This window comes from Panthera pardus, unplaced genomic scaffold (assembly GCF_024362965.1).
Source record: "Panthera pardus isolate Hobbes unplaced genomic scaffold, ASM2436296v1 HiC_scaffold_12, whole genome shotgun sequence".
NCBI lineage: Eukaryota > Metazoa > Chordata > Mammalia > Carnivora > Felidae > Panthera > Panthera pardus.
The window spans coordinates 97,812,335-97,833,302 of NW_026526677.1; positions in this window are offsets into that span (position 1 = coordinate 97,812,335).

A 20,968-nucleotide genomic window follows, 5' to 3' on the forward strand; every position below is an offset into this window, starting at 1 on the left:
GGTGATCAGCGATCTTTGATATTACTATCGTAATTGTTTTGGGATGCCACAAACCGCACCAGGGTGAGACAGCAAACTTAATTGATGGATGTTGCGTGTGTTCTGACTGTTCCACCAACCGGCCACTCCCCCATCTCTCTCCCTCTCCTCCAGCCTCCCTATTCTCTGAGATACAGCAATATTGAAATTCAGCCAACTAATGACCCTGCAATGGTGTCTAAATGTTCAAGGGAAAGGAGGAGTTGTAGGTCTATTACTTTAGATCAAAAGCTAGAAATGATTAAGCTTAGCAAGGAAGTCACATCTAAAGCTGAGATAGGCTGAAAGCTATGCCTCTTGCACCAGTTAGCCAAGTTGAGTGCAAAGGAAAAGTTCTTGATGGAAATTAAAAGTGCTACTCCAGTGAAACAGACAAATGATTAAAAAAAAAAAAAAAAAGCAAAAACAGCTTTATTGCTGATGTGGAGAGAGTTTGAGTGGTCTGGATAGAAGACCACACCAGCCCCAACATTCCCTTAAGCCAAAGCCTAATCCAGAGCAAGGTTCTGACTCTCCTCCATTCTGTGAAGGCTGAGACAAGAAAAGTTTAAAGCTTGAAGAGGCTGGTTCCTAAGGTTTAAGGAAAGAAGCCACCTCCATAACAGAAAAGTGCAAGCTGAAGCAGCAAGTGCTGGTGTAGAAGCTGCAATGAGTTATCCAGAAGATCGAGCTAAGATAGTCAATGAAGGTGGCTACACTACACAACAGATTTTTCAGTGTAGACTAGACTGCCTTCTATTGGACGAAGATGCCATCTAAGACTTTCATAGCTGCAGAGAAATCAATGCCTGGCTTCAGAGCTTCGAAGAACAGGCTGATTCTCTTGTTAGGGGCTAATGTAGTTCACGACTTTTAAAGCCAATGCTCACTTACCATTATGAAAATTCTAGGACCCTTAAGAATTATGCCAAATCTCAGGGCGCCTGGGTGGCTCAGTCGGTTGAGCTTCCGACTTCGGCTCAGGTCATGATCTCGCAGTTCGTGAGGTTGAGCCCCGCGTCGGGCTCTGTGCTGATGGCTCAGAGCCTGGAGCCTGCTTTGAATTCTGTGTCTCCCTCTTTCTGCCCCTTCCCCGCTCATGCTCTGTCTCTCTGTCTCTCAAGGATGAATACACATTAAAATAAATAAATAAATAAATAAATAAATAAATAAATAAGAATTATGCTAAATCTACTCTGCCCGTGCTCTATAAATGGAACAACAAAGCCTGGGTTGCAGCACAGCTGTTTACAGAATGGTTTACTGAATATTTCAAGCCCACTGTTGAGACTTACTGCTCAGGAAAAGAATTTACTTCAAAATATTATGGCTCACTGATATTGCACCCAATCGGTCAAGAGCTCTGATGGAGAAGTATGAGATTAATGATGTTTTCATGCCTGCCATCACAGCATCCATTCTGCTGCCCGTGGATCAAGGAGTAACTTTGACTATAGGTCTTATCACTCAAGAAATGTGTTTCATAAGGCTATAGCTGCCATAGATAGTGATTCCTCTATGGAAAGTCAATTTAAAACCTCTGGAAAGGATTCGCCGTTCTAGAAGCCATTAAGAACATTCGTGATTCACAGGAAGAGAATATCAACATTAACAGGAGTCTGGAAGATGTTGACTGCAACCCTCATGTCGACTTTGAGGGGTTCCAGGCCTCAGGGGAGGAAGTGCCTGCAGGTGTGGTGGAAATAAGACGGGAACTAGAATCAGAAGCGGAGCCTGAAGATGAGACTGCACGGCTGCCGTCTCAGGATCAAACCCGAACGGATGAGGACTTGCTTCTCAGGGAGGAGCTAAGGAAGTGGTTTCTTGAGATGGAATCTACTCCTGGGGGAGATGCTGTGAAGGCCGTTGAAGTGGCAACCAAGGATTTAGAACATGACATGAACTTAGCAGATAGAGCGGTGGGAGGGTTTCGGAGAATGGACTCCAATTCGGAAAGAAGTTCTACTGTGGGTAAATGCCGTCAAACAGCATCGCCTGCTACAGAGAAATTGTGAAAGGAAGAGCCAGTCGAGGCAGCAGATTTCACTGCTGTCCTATTTTGAGAAATTGTCACAGCCACCCTAACCTTCAGCACCCGCCATGCTGGTCAGTTACCAGCCATCGACGTGGAGGCAGGACCCTCCACCAGCAGAAGGATTATGACTCACTGGAAGCTCAGATGATGGTTTGCATTTTTTAGTAATAAAGTATTTTCAAATTAAAGTATGCACGTTGCTTTTTAATTTTTTTAAAAATTTCTTTCTTTTTTTTTTTTTTTTTTTTCGAGAAAGAGAGATCATGAGCAGGGAAGGGGTGGGGGGTGGGGGTAGAGAGAGATTCTTAAACGGGCTCCACACTCAGGGCAGAGCCTGTCACAGAGGCTCGATCCCACAACCCTGGGATCATGAACTGAGCCGAAATCAAGAATCAGACACTCAACTGACTGAGCCACTCAGGTGCCCCTGTACATTTCTTTTTCAGACATAATGCTATTGCACACTTAATACAGTACAGTGTAAACATAACTTTTATAGGCACTGGGAAAGCAAAAAAATTATTTGACTCGCTTTATCATAATATTTGCTTTGCTGTGGTGGTCTGGGTCAGAACCTACAATATCTCTGAGGTATGTCTGTATGTAATTTTGCCCAAGTTTCTATTGGCTTAGCTTTACATTAGTGATTTATAGAGAAGGCTTCCTACCTGCATAATCTGGGAGCTTTTTAGAAATGCAGAATTTCCAAGCCCCACCCTTGACCCACTGGATAAGACTCTTTATTTGAACAAGATTCAGGTGATTTGACTGCACATTTAAGTTTGAGAAGCACTGATTTAGAACATTTTGTAAGACTGGGATCCCTCCATCTCTTGTATATGTGGTAGAAATTCCCTATAAAACCACCTGACGATGATGTTTTGGGAGTCCTGGCTATTGTTGTTGATGTAGGTAAATGGTTAGTTACTTACCCAATTTCTTCAACGACTACAGTCTTATTCTGCTTTTTAATTTTCTTCTAGGTTTTAGTAAGTTATTCCTTTTTCTAGAAAACTGCCTGTTTTGTCTATGGTTCTTACTGTACTTATTCATTAAAAAAAGATATTCATATGAATCTTATGATTTTTACTTTTTATTTAATTTATTTTTTTTATTTTAGAGAGAGTGTGAGCAGGGGAGAGGGGCAGAGGGAGAGCGAGAATCTCAAGCAGGCTCCACACCGAGTGTGAGGCTCCATCCCAGGACCCTGGGATCATGACCTGAGCCAAAGTCAAGAGCCAGACACTCATCTCACTGAGCCACCCAGGCACCCCTGAATCTTATAATTTTTAAATTCTCTGCTGTAGCTGGAGTTACATCTCCTTTTTTTCACCTTAATACCGTTTGTGCTCATACCCTTTCCCCTTCAATCCTGCCAGAGGTTTGTCTGTTTTCATTAGTCTTTTCAAAGAACCAGGTTCTCGTTTTATTGACTTCTTCTCTTATAACATTTTCTATTTCTTTATTTTTCTGCCTTTATCTTTTTTCCACCTTCTTTGGGTTTACCCTGCCTTCCTTTCCCAACTTTTTGAGTTGAACTCTTAGCTCATTAATTGTTTAATTTTCCCTTTTTATGATCTAATTATTTGAGGCTATCTACACTCCACGTGTTACTGCTATAGCTGCATCTTACATATTTTGACGCATCACATTTTTAGTCTCTTTTAGGTCTGAATGCTTTCTAATTCCCTTTTTATTTTGTCTTTGGCCCATGAATTATTTAAAAGTGTGTTTTAAAATGTATGGCTGAATGGAATATTCTAAAAAGATTTTAGAATGTATTGCTAGCTTAGTTACACTCTGGATCGAGTACATAGCCTTTATGATATTAGTTCCTTGGTGTTTGTTGTGACTTGTTTTAGGGTGCCACACGTAGTTTGTTTTTGCTGATATGACATGTGCACTTGAAAAGGTGCGTGCCCTCCAGTTGTTAGGTGCAGCTCAATCTTGGTTACATTTTTTTCAAACCTTTGTCCTTACTCATTTTTATCTGCTTAGTCTATCAATTACTGAGAGCTGTATTACAATTGTCATTATGATTTAATGATATGTAAATTTCTTTTTGGAATTCTGTCAACCTTGACTTTATATGTTTTATTTGTTTTAATTTATTAAAAAAATTTTTTTCATGCTTATTTATTTTTGAGAGAAAGAGACAGAGAGAGACAGAGCATGAGCAGGGGAAGAGCAGAGAGAGAGGAAGACACAGAATCTGGAGTAGGCTGTAGGTTCTGAGCTGTCAGCACAGAGCCTGACGTGGGGCTTGAACTCACAAACTGCGAGATCATGACCTGAGCCGAAGTCGGATGCTTAACCGATTGAGCCACCCAGGGACACCTCGACTTTATGTGTTTTAAGGCTGTATTAATAGCTTCATGCAAATTTAAAATTTCTATATGTTCATGGCAAATGGATCCTTTTAATGTCATGTGGTGTCCATTTCTATTCTTCTGTGTGTGTGTCCATCTTTCTTCTTCTTCTTGTTTTTTTGAGAGAGAACGAGAGAGCGAGCAGGGTGGGGACAGAGAAAGAGGGAGAGAGGGAGTGCAGAGCCCAAAGCGGGGCTCGAACTCATGTCGTGAGATCATGATTTGAGCCAAAACCAAGAATCGGAGGCTTAACTGACTGTCACCCAGGTGTCCCATCTTTATGTTTAATAATAAAAGCTATATTAATATATAACAAAATATTTCTATACCAGTGTTCTTTGGTTTGGTACATGACAGGTGCATCTTTTTCCAATTAAAAAAAAAATGTTCTGTGCCTTTTCTTTAAGATCACTTATAAACAACACAAACCTTTTTTTAAAAAAAACCCAACCTGACAATTTTTGTTTTAACGAGTGAGTTTCATCGGGATACATTCTTATGATTATTTATACATTAGGTTTAATGCTACCATTTTATTTTGTGCTTTTTTTTGCTTATATGTATTTCAGTTGCTATGTCTGTCTAACAATTTTTTCCAAAACTTTGTGCTGTAAAGCAGACGTTTATTATGTCTTAGATTCTGTGGGTCAGACACTGGGCAGGGCACAGCTCCACCGCATTGGGGGCCTCATCTAGAACACCTGAAGGTGACACTTGTCTCAGGACTTGCCCCCTGGGGGCTGATGCTGGCTGTCTGCTGAAACCTTGGCTGGGACTGTCAGTCCAAACAACCTACACACAGCTTGTCTGTGTGGCTGGGGGTTCCTTACAATATGGTGGCCAAGTTCCAAGGGCAAGAATCCTGGGAGAGAGTGCCAAGTGGAAGTCATGGTGCCTTTTAAACACCAGCCTCAGAAATCACAGAGCATTATTTCCACCACATTCCATTTGTCAGGCTAATAACAAGGTCCTGCCTGCCCAGGTTCAGGGGAGGAATAGTAGACTTGACTTCTTGGTGGGGAGTGGCAATTTTCTGGAAGAGCACAGGGGATTGGAAATATTGCGGGCATTTTCAGAAAATACAACCCACCACATCCTGCTTTTTATTTGCTTTATTTATTTTCTTTCTTGCCTCCTCTTGGAACAGTTGAGGCTTCTAAAAAAAATATTCTCGTATTCTGCCTATGGTTTTGGAAGTTACACATTGTATTTCGACTTTTAAAAGTGTGTACCCTTGGGGCGCCTGGCTGGCTCAGTCAGTGGAGCATGTGACTCTCGATCTCGGGGTTGTGAGTTCGAGCCCCACGTTTGTTGTAGAGATTACTTAAAAATTTTAAAATCTTTTTAAAAAGTGTGTACCCTTAAATTTTTTGTATCTATATATAACATAAAACCCAAAGGTAACCAGTGCCTGTTTTCCTCTCAAATAAAACAAGGATCTCAGAACTCCTCGTTTTAACTCCTTATCACCCCTTCCCTAATTTCTATATTCCGTTGTTCATATTTTAACTCCTCTTTGATTCATGACTTCAATATGTCATTATTATTATGTGGTCTGTCTTTTTTTTTTAATAACAGCATAGGCTTATTCCAATTTACTGACATGTACCATGTTTTTACGAAGGTTTTGCTATGCTTCTGTGCATTTATTCCATAATAGTATTTTCAACAAAGCTCTGTAGTGAAAGACTCTCAATCATTTCTATCTGAAAATATCTTTACTTCCCCCTCACTCTTGAAAAAAATGACTTAACTTGTGTAAAATTCAAGGTTGACAATTGTTTTCTCTCCAAACTATAGATACAGTCTTCCAGTATTTTCTAGACAAATATTCCCCTATTTTCAGCACAAATGTGCTTTCAGCTAATCTGTGACTTTTATCTCTGCTTATTTCAAAGATCTTCTTTGCCTTTAGTGCTCTGAAATTTCACAGTAATGCTTCCTGGCATACAATTTCATCTATCCTACTTGGGATTCTTCACAAATACAAGGATTTCCAATTCCGGCAAATTCTCAGTCACCCTCTCTTAGTATATTGCCTCTCCCCTCATGTCCCTCCTTTAACTATTAGACATGTCAGACATTCTCATTCTGGTCTCCATTGTGGCAATCACCCTTCTTTTTCTTCTTTCTTTTATCGCCAAGTTCCTCGTGTGTCTTTTTTTCTTTTTTTTGAATTTTTTTGATGTTTATTTTTGAGAGAGACAGAGAGTGTGAGCAGGGGAGGGGCAGAGAGAGAGAGAGAGAGGGAGACACAGAATCCAAAACAGGCTCCAGGCTCTGAGCTGTCAGCACAGAGCCCGACGCGGGGCTCGAACTCACGGACCGCGAGATCATGACCTGAGCCGAGGTCGGATGCTTAACCTACTGAGCCACCCCGGTGCCCCTCTTTGTGTGTCTTTAACTTGTCTCGTAAACTCATCTCCCCAGCATTTCTTCTCTAGGATCCTAGGCCGCCCCAGATGAGAAAATGTTCTCTTAAGAACATCTTGTGTTTTAGGAGTCCCAAATCTATCCACCAAACCAGGACCACTTTTTGAGACAAAATTATCAGCTTGTTTATTTCTGTGCATGCTGCTAGTGTAAAGTCAAAGGCCAACTCTGCATGAGGAGTTGGTCCCTGGTGATAAATTACCAGGTGAGACTTCTACACCAGTCTTGCTGGGACAAACGTCTTTGTCATCCTTCTGGACTCACAGTGGTCTTTTTCTGTCCATTCTTTGGTGGGAGTGTAACCGCTTGTGAGTCAAGGCTCTGTGCAGAGAACTCAGGTGCAACACGCCTGAGAAGGCCCAGAGCCTAGTCCCGGGGCCCCACGTCCCTGGGTCACCAAAGCTACCAAAACCATGTAATGTTCTTACTTCCTTAAAGGTCAGTTGGGCATTTAAAGATTACTTGCCTTTCCAGGCCTCTGTCCTGGGAATGCATTTAGTTATCTAGGCCACCCCACTGCTGAACTGGAAGTCCTGCCCCTGAATCCCACCACGACCCACCCCTACATCCTTCTCTCCGGCCCGTGGAACCTCTAGTCTGCCCCTGAGTCTTTCCTGGCCTGTTCCTGAGCCCCAGTGCCTTCTAGTTCTGGTGCCTTGGGGCACTGTCTACAGGGAATCCCCAGGCTTCTAAGTCCAACCCCCTGCAGACTCCTTTTTTTTTTTTTTTAAGGATTCCAAGTCCTTTTTTTTTTTTAACTTTACTTATGTATTTTGATAGAGAGTGTAAGTGAGCAGGGGAGGGGCAGAGAGAGAGCAAGAGAGAGGATCTCAAGCAGGCTCTTCACTGTCAGTGCCAATCCTGACGCAGGGCTCGAACTCACAGACTGTGAGGTCATGAACTGAGCCAAAGCCAAGAGCTGGATGCTGACCCGACTGAACCACCCAGGCGCCCCCTCCTGCAGACTCTAAGTGTTTGGCTTCCTCCCCCATCTCCCCTCTTGTTCTTTGGGTTCTTGTGAGTTGACGCCTTTCTTTTGTTCTTTATTTTCATGGTAGTGGGGATTTGGAAGGGAGAGGAAAGAAATACACCCTCAAACCTCCACCGTGAGCCGGGAGTCCAAATTGTATCTTATCTTCACATTTCTTTAGTCACAAGTGACCTTGTACTTTGTAACATATGTTCATTTCAAAACATCTTTCTGTTGCCATTTGTATACTTTACCTGTTTTATGTTTGCTCTCCTCACCCCACCCCTATCCCATCTGGACTCTTAGAATGTTCCTTTCAGTTTACATGTCAATTCTTTATATTAAAACATTAACACTTGGCCTGAAGGTGGCAAGCAAATATGTTTCTTTAGTCTTGCTTTTTTTTTTTTTTTAAGTTTATTTTATTATTCATTTTGAGAGAGAGAGCGCACAAGCAGGGGAGGGGCAGAGAGAAGGAGGGACAGAATCCCAAGCAGGCTCTGTGCTACCAGCCCAGAGCCCGGTGTGGGGCTTGAACTCATGAGCCGTGAGATCATTACCTGAGCTGAGATCAGGTGTCTACTGCTTATCAGGCTGTGCCTCCCAGATGCCCCTTTTTAGTCTGTTTTTAAATTAAAAATTTTTTTTTCTAGTGTATTATAGTGGATCGACGACATCGATTATCGTTGTGCTGGCCTGCCACTCTTTGTTTTTTATAGAAGCATTAGTTTGGGTTTTTTTTGCATAAATTCTTATTTTCATGTAGTTTGATCTGCCAGGTTTTACCTTTCTGCGATTGCTTTTGCCTTGATGAGGAGAGCAGAAATGCTCCCCGAAGACTGCGGGGAGGGAAGGGCTGACGGGAAGCAGAGGGAGCGGTAGGAGAGTTTCATTAGAGTTTTCATTTGACCCCGGTCATCTGTCCGTACACGGATAATTGAGAACTGACTACAAGTGAAATTGATAAACTGACCTTCTTAATTACGAGCCGATATACCCCATCGTTCACTGTAGGCAGGAAAGCAATTTCCCAGCTTGCCCTTAAGCATGTGCCTACACACCCTCTCCCTTGAGATTTTGTGCTTTGTGACCTGCCCTTCCTGTGAGTTCCCTTTAAAGCCTACTCGCCTCCTGATGCCCAAAAGTGCTGAAAAATAACAGCATCCAGTCTTTATTGCTGCCTGAGTTCCAGCGCCCCCAGCTAGTGTGTAAAGAGGACACAGCATATATCTCAAGCGCCTCTGATGGTAGCTGGCATGATGCTTGATAACAGAATTTCTCAGACAACAGGCCCAGGCTGGGGAATTTTAATATTGTCTTTCCCTACAAGTAATTTCCAATGTTTATGCTCTGTGGAGCCCCTTTCGAGTGTCGGAGCAGAACAAATGCCAGTTTTAATGGACTTGCTAAATCATAAAAACTGCTTGCAAAATTGCATCTGATTAAAACAGGAAAATGTTCCATTATTCAGAAAAATCTCCCTGCAGAGGCTCATGGAGGCGGCTGGGGGTGGAGAAATGTTGGGAGTACCCAGATCCTGTGGAGTTTTCTCTCCATGGAAAAGACGTGGCTCCACTTAACAGTGGTCCCATCCCCTCCCCAGGTCCCCAGTCCTTCTGCCTTCCCTGATGAAAGGGAAACTGACGTTAGTCATTTTATAATTAACTTATGCGACAACACATTATCAGCCGGGCACAGCGTGTACGACAAGGTATGCTGCCAGTGAGGGGTTGGTGGAGAGGGCATGGGGCCATATTTCAGAACCTCTGAGTTGCCTATGATGGCTTCCACGGAGCAAAGACCGAAAGCTAAAAAGCCGGCCCCCCTCAGCGGGACCAAGCTCTCCCGGCTTAGCAGCAAAATACAAACTGAAGTTGAATCATCCCACTGAAAATAAGTCACCCACCAGAGAGCCCCTTCCAGCGGATGGTCAACAGAATCTGATTTGGGCATTTCCCCTAATAGTCGGCCAATTAGCGGGGCAGACTAATGGACCAACACCACGACTGAGCACGCGATGTGTGCAGAGAATTGTCCCCACGTCTGGAGAGGAAGCAGAGCAAAGCACTGTCCTGCCCGCGTGGACTTCCCAAGGGGAGCAATAGGGCGTAGAGGAAGAAGGGAAGGGCAGGCACAGCCCTAGATATAGAGCAGGGTCTCTCTAGACAAACAAGGGCAAGACGAATGGCAGTCGAGTCGCTATAGATCATTCCCGCTTGGTGTCGTTCAGCTATCAGAGCCAGGAAGGCAGCCTGGGCACCCTTCCAATATCAGCACCCCAGGGGGAGAGTCTGGCACTAATTGGGTGTCTCAGTGACGAGGCACAGTGTGAGAAACAGCAGTGACTTATTATTTTCCATGATTCCAGGGGCAGCTGGGCTCCGCTGGGCAGCTCATCCACTCGACGCGCTGTGTCAGGTTGGCTCGCTCATGAGGCTGCATTGAGGCACGTGGGTGGCTGGAGGGCTGCCCCGCTTCTCCCTCCTGTGCTTCTCCTGTGCCCCACCGAGCCGTGGGATCTGCCAGAAGCCAAAAGCCTGGCCTGTGCGTCTGCAAGGCGGCTGGGTTTTGGGCCTAAGGCCCCGCACCGCGTCACTTCTGCGGCATTCCATTGGCCAACGTCAAGTTACGGGGTCAGCCCAGGTCAGCCCAGGTCAAGGGAAGGGGAAATAAATCCGACCTCTAAATGGGGACGGAACAGACTCGTTCAGGGCTGGGAGACTTCTGGTGGCCCTCTTTGCCATCTCCCACACCACTGAGGCTGCCTAAGACAACAGTTGGGTTTGAAGTCAGATGACCTGAGTTTGAATCCCACTTCTCCCCTCCCTCGGGAAGTCATGAGACCTCTGTGACATTCCCTCCACCGGGCGTTCACGGGCGCAGATTTAGCGAGACTATGCAGAGCAAAGCACCTGGCCTCCGGCGGCCTGCTCTAGCTGGGGGTGGGATTACTCTGGCCTTCCCCATCCTCTACCCCAGGCCCTATGGTTGCCTTGGCTAATCAGGAGACTTCTCTGCTTCTGTATCTTAAAATGAACTTTTTTTTTCTTTTTTTTTTTTTTCATTTAAGATGCCTTCATTCCTCTTGGGAGGCTATGATTCCCAGTTTTGCTTGCAAGCTCCCTATTCCACGGCCACCCCAGGATGTAGTCCTTTCTCTCCCCCGGACTGCTGCACCAGGGCACCCGGCCCAGGGGCTAAGAGTCGGCTGTGCTCTGCCTGCATCCTGGGGCAGAGCCGTATCTGCCGAAGGGGCTCTCCTGGCCCGGCCCCTTGGAGACGCTCTGTACAGACTAGGAGTGAGCAACCTGAGGCCAGCCCCGATAGGACTTGAGAGGCCAGCAGTGAGGACCCGCCAGCTGTCACCCGGCCGTCAGCCCGCTGAGCCCCTCCCTGCTTCGGGCTGCGTGGCTGCCCACCACTGCCTGTGATGGGGCCCACTCTGCTTAACCCCGGGGTTAAGGGCTCTGTCCTGTTTACCCACCAGCAACTGTCTCCGGCCTCCTCAGCTTCCCTTCCCGACCCTCTCAACCTCTCGCCCAGCTGCCGCCTGTCACCCGCTGTCCTCCCTGCTGCAGAATTTATTTTTATAAACTCCTCCTTGACTGAAGAGCCACTTTAAAGAATTTAAAACACCGCTGCTCTCTCCTAATGAGAGGGAGAAGGGACGCAGCGGCACTAAATTCTCTAGAGCTTTCGCGTAGCGTTCTGATGTCACTATCTCTGGGTATATTTCTCTTCCCACAACACACAAAATATCGGCTGGGGAGCATCGCTACCTATTTTAGAATCATCCCCTTGAGCACTTTGTCTCCTTCTAGGATTTCCAAACTCTACACAGTGTCAACACCACAAACTTCAAAAGTTGAGGATGGGGATGTAAATTGGAACATGATGCCGGACTCCGGAACTAACTGGCATCTGCCGAGCGCCCGGCATGTCCCCGCCTCTGGGCTGAGCCCGGCGGGGAAGGAAGCAAACCAGGACAAAGATGCTGCCCCTGTCGGCCCACCCAGATGGAGTCGCTGGTGCCCCGGTCCTCAGGAAGGATGTCAGCGGCCTTGGATGCCCCCTGAAGCCAGTCCTGTCTTTGCTTGTGGGCGCCCCCTGACCCCCCCAGAGCTGCAGCCCTAACACCTCCTACCCCGACCTGCCCATGGGGATTCGGTTAGTCTTTGTTTTCTGGACGTAACCCTCTGACTCCTGACTATTCGGAAACTAGCCTGCCTGGCTGTACCCGATGTCTACCCTTAGCCTCCCCAGGGGGATGGGGGCTTCACTGCCGTGAAGGGGCCATTCCTGCCGAGCCGCAGGCCACTGCCGCTTGGCGGCAAGCATCACCTATCACCCGAATATCCACCATGCCACCAGAACCCCGTCTACCTCTCCAGCGCCCTTGGGCACGGGCAGTGGGACCTCCAGGTGCCTTCCCCACCCCGCACAGCCAGCCTCTGTAATTGGGTCTCTTCCCTGGTCCACGCTTGCCTTCCCCTCACCAGCCCGTGTGCATGAGGCCCCGCCTCATCTTTCGCTTCTTGATACATAGGAGACCTGAATTCAGGCTGCCCACACCTCTTGCCCAGAGAAGACAGCACCTAACATGTCTCCTTGCTCCCACTTGTGTCCCTGGGACACATTCTTTGTAGTGAAGCCAGAAGACTCCTTCTAAAGCCCCAGGCTGGCAGACCCTTCCGCAGGATGCCTTGGATGGCTGCCAGGCTCGGTCAGCCCCGCCCACCTCACCACCAGCCCCGCCCACCTCACCAGCCCCACCCACCTCTCTCTCCCCTTCCAGAGCCCAGGGTTCCAGCCTGAGCTACTCCCTGTCCTGTTTTCACCTCTGCAGCCTTAAGTACTGGGTTCAGAGCCTGACACTGCCCATAACTAGCAATGCGACCTTGTCAGTAGCTGAGGTTAATCAGAAACCGATTTTACCAGAAAAGGTGAATTCAGGTTTGGAGATAACAATTGCAGTGATTATCATGATAATCATAAAGACAGCTAATACTTAGATTGTACAAATTAACTAAGCAAACTGTTTAACCTCTCAAAACCTCAGTTTCCTCATCTGTTGAATGGGGATAGCAGGGTTGATGTGAGGCCCAAATAAAATAAAGTTGTTAAAGTCTCTATTTTGAGCCTGGAAATGGTAAGCATTTAATACAAATGGATTACTGTTATCGCGCTGGTGCAGCCACCGGGATTCTAGTCGAGCTCCCTGCACTGCCTTGACCCTTCCCTTCCACCTCCTGACTGAATACCTCCCGCTCATCTTTCAGCTTTTTTATTTTAGATGTCATTTCTTCCAGGAAGTCTTCCTGGATCCCTTTGATCTGTGTTGGGTGCCATTTCCATGTATTCCTGCTCCGAGGCCTGTTATACGATGGACCTCTCGTTCTGAATGAGCTGTAGGTTCCCCCCTGCTAGTCTTGGAGCCCCTTGAGAGCGGGACCCGCCTCTTACTGGCATGTCATCTCACACCTGGTGTAACCCTTGTAGCGGGTGAGCGGGAAACATACGGTGCGGGAACCAACAAAGGCCTTGCGGTCTCCACATGCATGCACGCTGGGCCCCAGGGCGGAGCCAGCTCCCGTCCTTGAGGGCTTCTTCATCCAGACGGGAAGGCGAGGATAATAAGCATCCGACAGTGGTGAATGGTTCAAGACGGTACATGCGTGCATTACCGAGTGAGCGGAATGGGCAATCAGCAAGCCGAGTGCTCAGAGAAGGGAACTATCACTGTCGGCATATTGAATATTGTTTGAAATAAGTGGGCCATCGACTAGGACATGGAAATTGCTTTTGTCATACAGAAAGTTTCATTGCAATGGTACTTGCCGTAACGGATTTGACTTGTAATACGGAGCACTTATAGGACTTTTGTGATTCCCAAGCACTTGCCGTACATTCGTGAAATGCATAGTGTTAAAAAAAAAAATACCCCAATTGTTAGGAGATTGGCAGCTCCGATTTCCTGCAGCGAGGCCTTTAATTGCTCCTTGATCATAACCTTCCGACCGGGGTCTGGGATTTCTCCTGGACGGGCTCCTCTGAGGCCAGCACGGGCCTCTGGCAGGGAAGAAGAGCGTCTCCGGGGATGCAGGGGAGCCATCTGCCCAGAGTCATGCCTCTGTTTTTTCTGAGGACAGGAGACGCTGGAACACGTCCACACAGACTCTGGGTGGAAATGGATTCACAGCTAACAGTTCCTTCCCCGTTTGCAAAGGGAGGACACCATGCTCCAAGGCAAAAGTGTTCTCTCTCCTGCAGGAAGGGAACCAGATGGACACATGTCAGCACGCCTCTGCTGGGGACTTTGGGGACACCCAAATGTAGCCGATTCATACTCCAGATTAGCTGTCCTTGCGCCGAGGGGCACCCAGCACCCAACCTTAGCATTTCTGTTTGCTGTGATTCGCCACGTCCTGCTGGCCCAGCACCCAAGCTTCCTGGTCACCTAGCTTGGCCCCAGTGCCCTGGCCACCTCCTTGCCCACGGTCCCCTTTCTGCCCCTTCATAGGACAGCGCCAGGCACCCAGCAAGCTCCTTTCAAGGGTGAGCAGTTCTGACCATCATCATCACCCCGTCTTCAGAACCCAGCTCTGTATCTTCCTCTTGTGAATAGGTTTCCTCTGAGTGACTTCACCTAATAAGAGAGGATTCTTCATACTCGGAATATTTAGTTTACAAAGTGCTCCCATGTATAGATTCTTATTTCAGCCTCCCAGCGAATCCGGGAAGGGAAAGAGTGGGGCAGGGAGTGGCAGCCACCTTTTTCTGGCAGGGAGGAGGTGCTGAAAGGTGAAATGGTTTTTGGCCGAGATACAGGGGCCAAAGTCAGTAGGCGTGTGCTACTCTCAAACCCAGAGCTGTGACCGCCATGATGCATACTTGTTAGACCACGATTCACAGTAAGATATACATTTTATTTTTTTATTTACAATTTTTCTTAATGTTTAATTCTTTTAGAGAGAGAATGAGAGAGCAGGGGTGGGGCAGAGAGAGAGGGAGACACAGAATCTGAAGCAGGCTCTAGGCTTTGAGCTGTCAGCACAGAGCCCGACGCGGGGCTTGAATCCACAAACTTCGAGATCTTGACCTGAGCTGAAGTCGGATGTTTAACCTACTGAGCCACCCAGGCGCCCCCAAGAAACACATTTTATAGCAGGGCCCAGCGCGTGCTTGCACGCGCGCACACACACACACACACACACACACCGCCAACAAAACTGAAACAAAAGTTTGGTAAAACAATACCTCCTTTACCACCTGCAAATTCCCTCCCCTTCTCCCCTCCCCTTCTCCCCTCCCTACCCCACCTCTCCCCATGCATAACCTCCTCTTATACTCCGTATGTAGGGCCCTTCCTACCCCCTCTCCCCACCCCCAGGTCTGCTTCTCACTGATATTTTTTCTCTTCACCCTTCCTCAACCCTGATTCACTGCTTTGCACTTGTCTGTATGTTGCTGTGCAAGCGTTTTAAAGCCCGGCGTACGTCACTCCCGATATAGGTTATAAACCAGGTGAGGTCAGGGACTGTTCTATACTGTCTCCTCAGCCTTTGGGGTTCCAGCCCAGGCCTGAGCCCACAGAGAGCACTCCACGAGCTGGTCTGGTGGGCCTGGATGGCGGCTGGTGGTGGATGGGTCCTGCCCACCCCCCAGCTCTCCTCCAGGGTTCTCCAGAGGACCTTGGCTGTACTCTTGACTAGGGTGTATCTCACTGTGATTAATACAGCCCCTTTCAAACCCTGACATCTGCCGGCACCAAAAAAGTTATTTCTCTGGCAGAAGGTACTGGAAATGCAGCATCTAATGATAGCAGGAGTGGTGGTGGTGGCGGGGGGGGGGGGGGGGGGGGTAGGGGCGGCCAGGATGGGGGAGGAGAAAGGACAAGGTGGGAGGGGTGTGGGGGAGGGGAGGGGAGGGGCTGGGGTTGCAGTTCAGTTTCAGGATGACTGGACTGTCTGGTTGGATGAGGAAGCTCCCCCAGCCAGCCCCTGCTGCTGGGAGGGTCACAGGCCGGGACAGCTCACCCAGGCAGGCCTTCCCAGGCGCCCTCACAAAGTCTGGTTTCCCCTTCACTGCGGCCGGGGAGTATTAGTTCCGTCTATGCCCAGACAAGGAAACTGAGGCCGTTCAGCACTATCAAAAAAGTGGCGAAAAGCAGAGGTCTGGTGCCCTTTTCTCTTCACAGGGACATCAGCACTGGGTCTCACCTGGAGTGCTGAAAGTAACTCTGATGCCTGGGTCCCACCCACCAACACTGACTTCATTGCTTTGGGTGCGGCTGGGCATCAGCCAAGGGTAGGAAACACAGCAAGGTTAAGAGCGACTGATTTAGGGGCGCCTGGGTGGCTCAGTCACTCAAGAGTCTGAGTCTAGATTTTGGCTCAGGTCATGAGCTCACGGTTCATGAGGTCAAGCCCCGCATGGGGCTCTGCGCTGACAGTGGGGAGCCTGCTTGGGATTCTCTTTGTCCTTCTCTCTCCGCCCCTCCCCCACTCGCACCCTGTCTCTCTCTCTGTCTCTCTCCCTCTTTTAAAAATAATAAATTTTTTTTTCAAATAATAATTTGCAGAGCAGTTTAGACAGGCCAGGCACAAGTGAGGTGTTCCTACGTCAACTCCCCTCATCCTCCCACAGCCCCGTGCAGAAGCTTCATCAGCCTATGTTGCAGATGAGGAAACTGAGGCTCAGAAAGGTGTAAATTTGGCCATAGTTTGCACAGCAAGTAAGTGCTCAGACCGCACTGTACCACACCACCCCGGGGCTACAGCCAGCTTCAGAGTGCCCCGGCTCTCCTCCCCTCCCTGCTCAGGCACACTGGCTACGAGGTGACTTCACACGCTTGGGTCTCCCCTCTTCAGCCGCTGCTGAATGATTAATAAATTTCATAGCAAATCATGTACGGATCGGCGCAGACCTCTCATTTCTAGAAACAATGTCTTCTCTGGGAAACAGCAGAGACTGGTCTTTGGGGAGGCAGCAGCCCAGACTGGAGGAAGAAGGGGGAAGTCTATTACTGCGAAGAACCCGTAAGCAGCTCCTGGGGACTGACGGCTTCTGACCTCGGCGTCCTTTTTCATCTGTAATTTCTGTGATTCTGGGATTCCACCTAAGCCTCGTTCTTCATGCAGCGCCCTGAGTCGTGGTCCAGCTGAACTTTTGCTAAAGAATGTCAAGGTGTTCAATCATGTGCAGTGGTGATTAGCAAGAAGGTGTAACAGGTGCAACAGCCTGTTTCTGGGTCGCTGCTCTCCCGGGTGCTGAGTGGCCAACAGATACAGAGTCTGGTCTTGTCCACAGCCCAGCCTTTCACAGCCAGGAGCCAGGCCTGGTGCTCTCTTGACCCTGGAAGCCCCAGCTGACCTGGCTCAGGCTCATAAGAAGTGCTGACCAACAAGCAGATGGCCTCACCCTGGAAAACTGCTATTTCACTCCCTGTCTATTCTCTCGGTGCCTGCTTTCTCTTAGACTCTGGCTTATTCTTTTAGGTCAAAGGCTAATGGATCCAGATTCCCAGTGAAGCAGCAGCTTTAAAAAAAAAAATGTTTATTAATTTTTGAAAGAGAGAGAGAAAGACAGAGTGTGAGTGGGGGAGGGGCAGAGAGAGAGAGGGAGACACCGAATCCAAAGCAGGCTCCAGGCTCTGAGCTGTCAGCAGCGAGCCGGACGCGGGGCTCGAACTCACAAACTGCGACGTCACGACCTGAGCTGAAATCGGAGGCTCAGCCGACTGAGCCACCCAGGCGCCCCCAGACTCCCAGTGAGATTGAAATCTGGAGAGGAGACTGAGCCTTGAGTTCAAGGCTAGCCGTTACTTGGGTGACCCTGGGAAAATGACTTAGCATCTCTCAATCTCAGTTTAATTATCTATAAAGTGGGCATAATAGATACCACCTCATCTAATTAATATGGGAACCACAGAGCACCACACATGTGACAGCAAGTCAAGTGAAATACGCTATCCAAGCGTTACTTAGGCCTTGTACTTTCAAACGTCTCCTCGACTTAAAAAAAAAACAGCAACAAAACTCCCTTCTCCTGAAGGGGGTGAGGACATTCCCTCACGTGGGATTCGTTCTTGCACTTCTGCCGTGGCCCTTGTCCGCTGTGAGTGTTCAGGCAGGAATGGGTCTAGAGCAGGGAGGTGTGGGGGCCCCGTGCCTGTCTCCCAGAGCCCCAGCCCCAGGAGAGAGACCCTCCGGCACCGGGGCCTGGGCCCTGAGCATCTCTCCTGAGGTCGTTCATCGTGAGGTTACACCCAGACCATTGACCTTTGGAGGGTCCCAGCAGGTCGGAATAGGCTCCTGACAGGCAAGCAGCCAAGGGCATCTGTGTGCATGTGTGTGGGGGGAGGGTGTTCAGCTGACTCGAGAAAGTCCTGCTATCTCTCACTTCACTGACAGGTGCCAGCCACACACCAGGGAGCAGGCTGGGCTCCTGCGACAGAGGATGGATGGGCTGACGCCCCATCCCGGGTCCTCCAGACAGGGGGTTCCCACCTGCAGGCGGCCTCCTTTGTGGCTTGCTGCTGCAGAGAAGCAGCGAGAGAGACCAGGTTTAACAGGGAAATGCCAAGTTATGAATGACTCCAGAGGCTGTAATTAGCTGGTTCTCGGCTGCTATATTTTTAGACACAAATATTGTCACCAGACATTTCGCAGCCGCCCCAGAAGCTTGCTCCTCTCGGAGCCTCACTCTTCCTTGGCAGGCGGGAACTTCCCCTCCTCGGGTGGAGCTGGGATTCCAGGACTACCCGGGTCTTTCAGCCGGTGTTCGAATCCTGGCACCCTCTTCAGTGTTGAAAACCCTCAAGGGAGGCTGAGGGAGCGGCGGGGGGCTAGGAGGTCACGTACCCGGCTCGCGTGCCTGGCCCTTTACAGACTTGCTTGGTGACTGGAGACATCTGGTATCCATGTAGCCCCTTCTAAAGCCCAGAAACAGCGAGGGCGGGTTCCCCGCTACTGTAGAACCAGAAAGGCTACGCCCAGCTGGCGGTGTGTTCATTACTTACTAGCTGTGTGACCTTGAACAGCCCAAGCCTCAGTTTGTCCATCTTCAAAATGGGAACCCACGGCAGTCACCATCTTATCTTGTTAGGCAAGTGGTTGGGAGGGTGAGAGGTGCCCCCACGTGGGTACACTCCCGTCCCAGAGAAGTCTTGGGGAGTGTCCCTTTCCTTCATTGCTTCATCTAGGGGAACCCAGCACCTGGAGGCAGCCGGTTCACAGAGGTCACTCACAGACATCGCGGCTGCTCCTCCTGACGCCCCCGTCTCCGCAGGCTGCCCCCCAAGCCCCGCCCCAAAAAGCCACCTGGGGAAAAAGGGAAAATTCAGCCTCATCACTGGTTGTTGGCTTCCCTCAGCGTCAAACACCCGGTTTGCCTGATTTCTCCCCAGGTGAAGTGACAGGCTATCTGAGAGCTGTATTGCAACCAGAATGAGTAAGTGTCCTTTCTGTTGGAACTACTGCCTGGCTTTTTCACCCCAAGGAATCGACACGTGGTGTCCAAAAACCTGGTTTGAGTCCTACTTCTGCTAACTACTAGCTATATGGTCCTGGCCACATGTTGAACTCAGCATCATCAGCCGAAAGACGGAAATGCTACTATTCCCTTATTTCATAGTCAACGAGGCAATGTATTTGGGGGGCCCTGCGGACTGTGGAGAGCTACGGAACACATGGGATCTGGAGGACCAGAACAACGGTTTGGGTCCACCTGGATGAGCGAAAGAGACAGAGAGAGGAGGGAGGGAGGGAGGGAGGGAGGGAGGGAGGGAGGGAGACAGCATCACCATAACCCTATCAAATAGGTTACTAAAACTATTCCCATTTTGCAGATGAGAAAGTTGAGCCTCAGAGGTGTGAAATTACTTCCCATGTTCCCATGGCGAGTGGTAGTGCTCCAGGATCGGAATCCCCCATGCTGTCACTGAGCGTCTGACCTGGGCCAGACGCTGTGCTGGCATCTCGAGATGCCAGGAAGAGCCCAATCTTGGTTCCCAGGCAGCTTACCACCTGGGAGAGAGAGGACTCAAGCCAGGATGCTTGTCTTACACTTGGCATGAGAGACAGTTCTGGCCTCCAGGTGAGTTTCCTTGGCAGGGACTCACTGAACTGAGGAGTCCTCAATAGAAAAAAAAAAAAAAAAAAAAAAAAGCCATTACGGGTTTGACCAGAGCAGAACATTCTTAAATGTGTCCAGTCCCAGAATTACATTTTTGGGAAGACAGTTTGTGTTTGCTAAACAGCAGAGAATCTGGAAAAAAAGAGAGAGAGAGAGAGAGAAGTAGAAAAGCCCAAGCCCTACCCGTGGCACAGAAGAAAAATATTACAAATATTTTATGGTTTCAAAAAGGGCTTTGTCAATTCTCGTTGTTTCCTATTAACCAGGGGAGGGAAGGGGAGAGTCTTTGCAGAGCCCTGTTTGTGTAAGGCGTATGCTGAATGGTGGGTCCCTCCTCTCTACCGTTTATGCACCCTCCTTCCAAGCCGGAGCCCTGTCCTGAACCTTGCCGGGGTCACCCCCTTCCTACATTCCCCGTCTGCCCTTGGGTTTCCTCCCCATCACCCATCATACCCACCGTCTCTAGCCAACAGAGAACAATCACTCTCTTAGGCATTTTTAACTTCCTGCTCAGACTGCCCACGGGGGCGGTGGGAACAGAGGACAACCTCCCAGGAATGATGGCGGCCAGGTAAGGTACTGAGGACCTACCGTGCCCTGAGCACCACGTAAAATTTCACTTCATCTCCAGTAAGTGCTATCACCATACCCTTTTCCAGGAGTGGAATGGAGTCTTACAGAGCTTAAATGATTGCCCCATCTGACACAGCCAACACGAGGTGGTGCCAGGATTCAAACCCAGGTCCATCTGACCCCACAGCTCATGTCCCTAACCATTATGCTATACTGTCTCTTCTCAGAAGAGGACAGAATAAAACTGTTTTAGGAGACATCAGTACATGTGCCTGGTGACCTAGGGTATGGAGTAACTTCATTCATTCCTTCACTCCTTGTTTCCACTTACTGATTCACGAATGCAGGTGTTGAGTCCCAAGACACAGATTATCTATACATCTAGGGGTATATTCTACATGGTGGCTGAAAGCGGGGGGCTCTGGGCTCAGACTG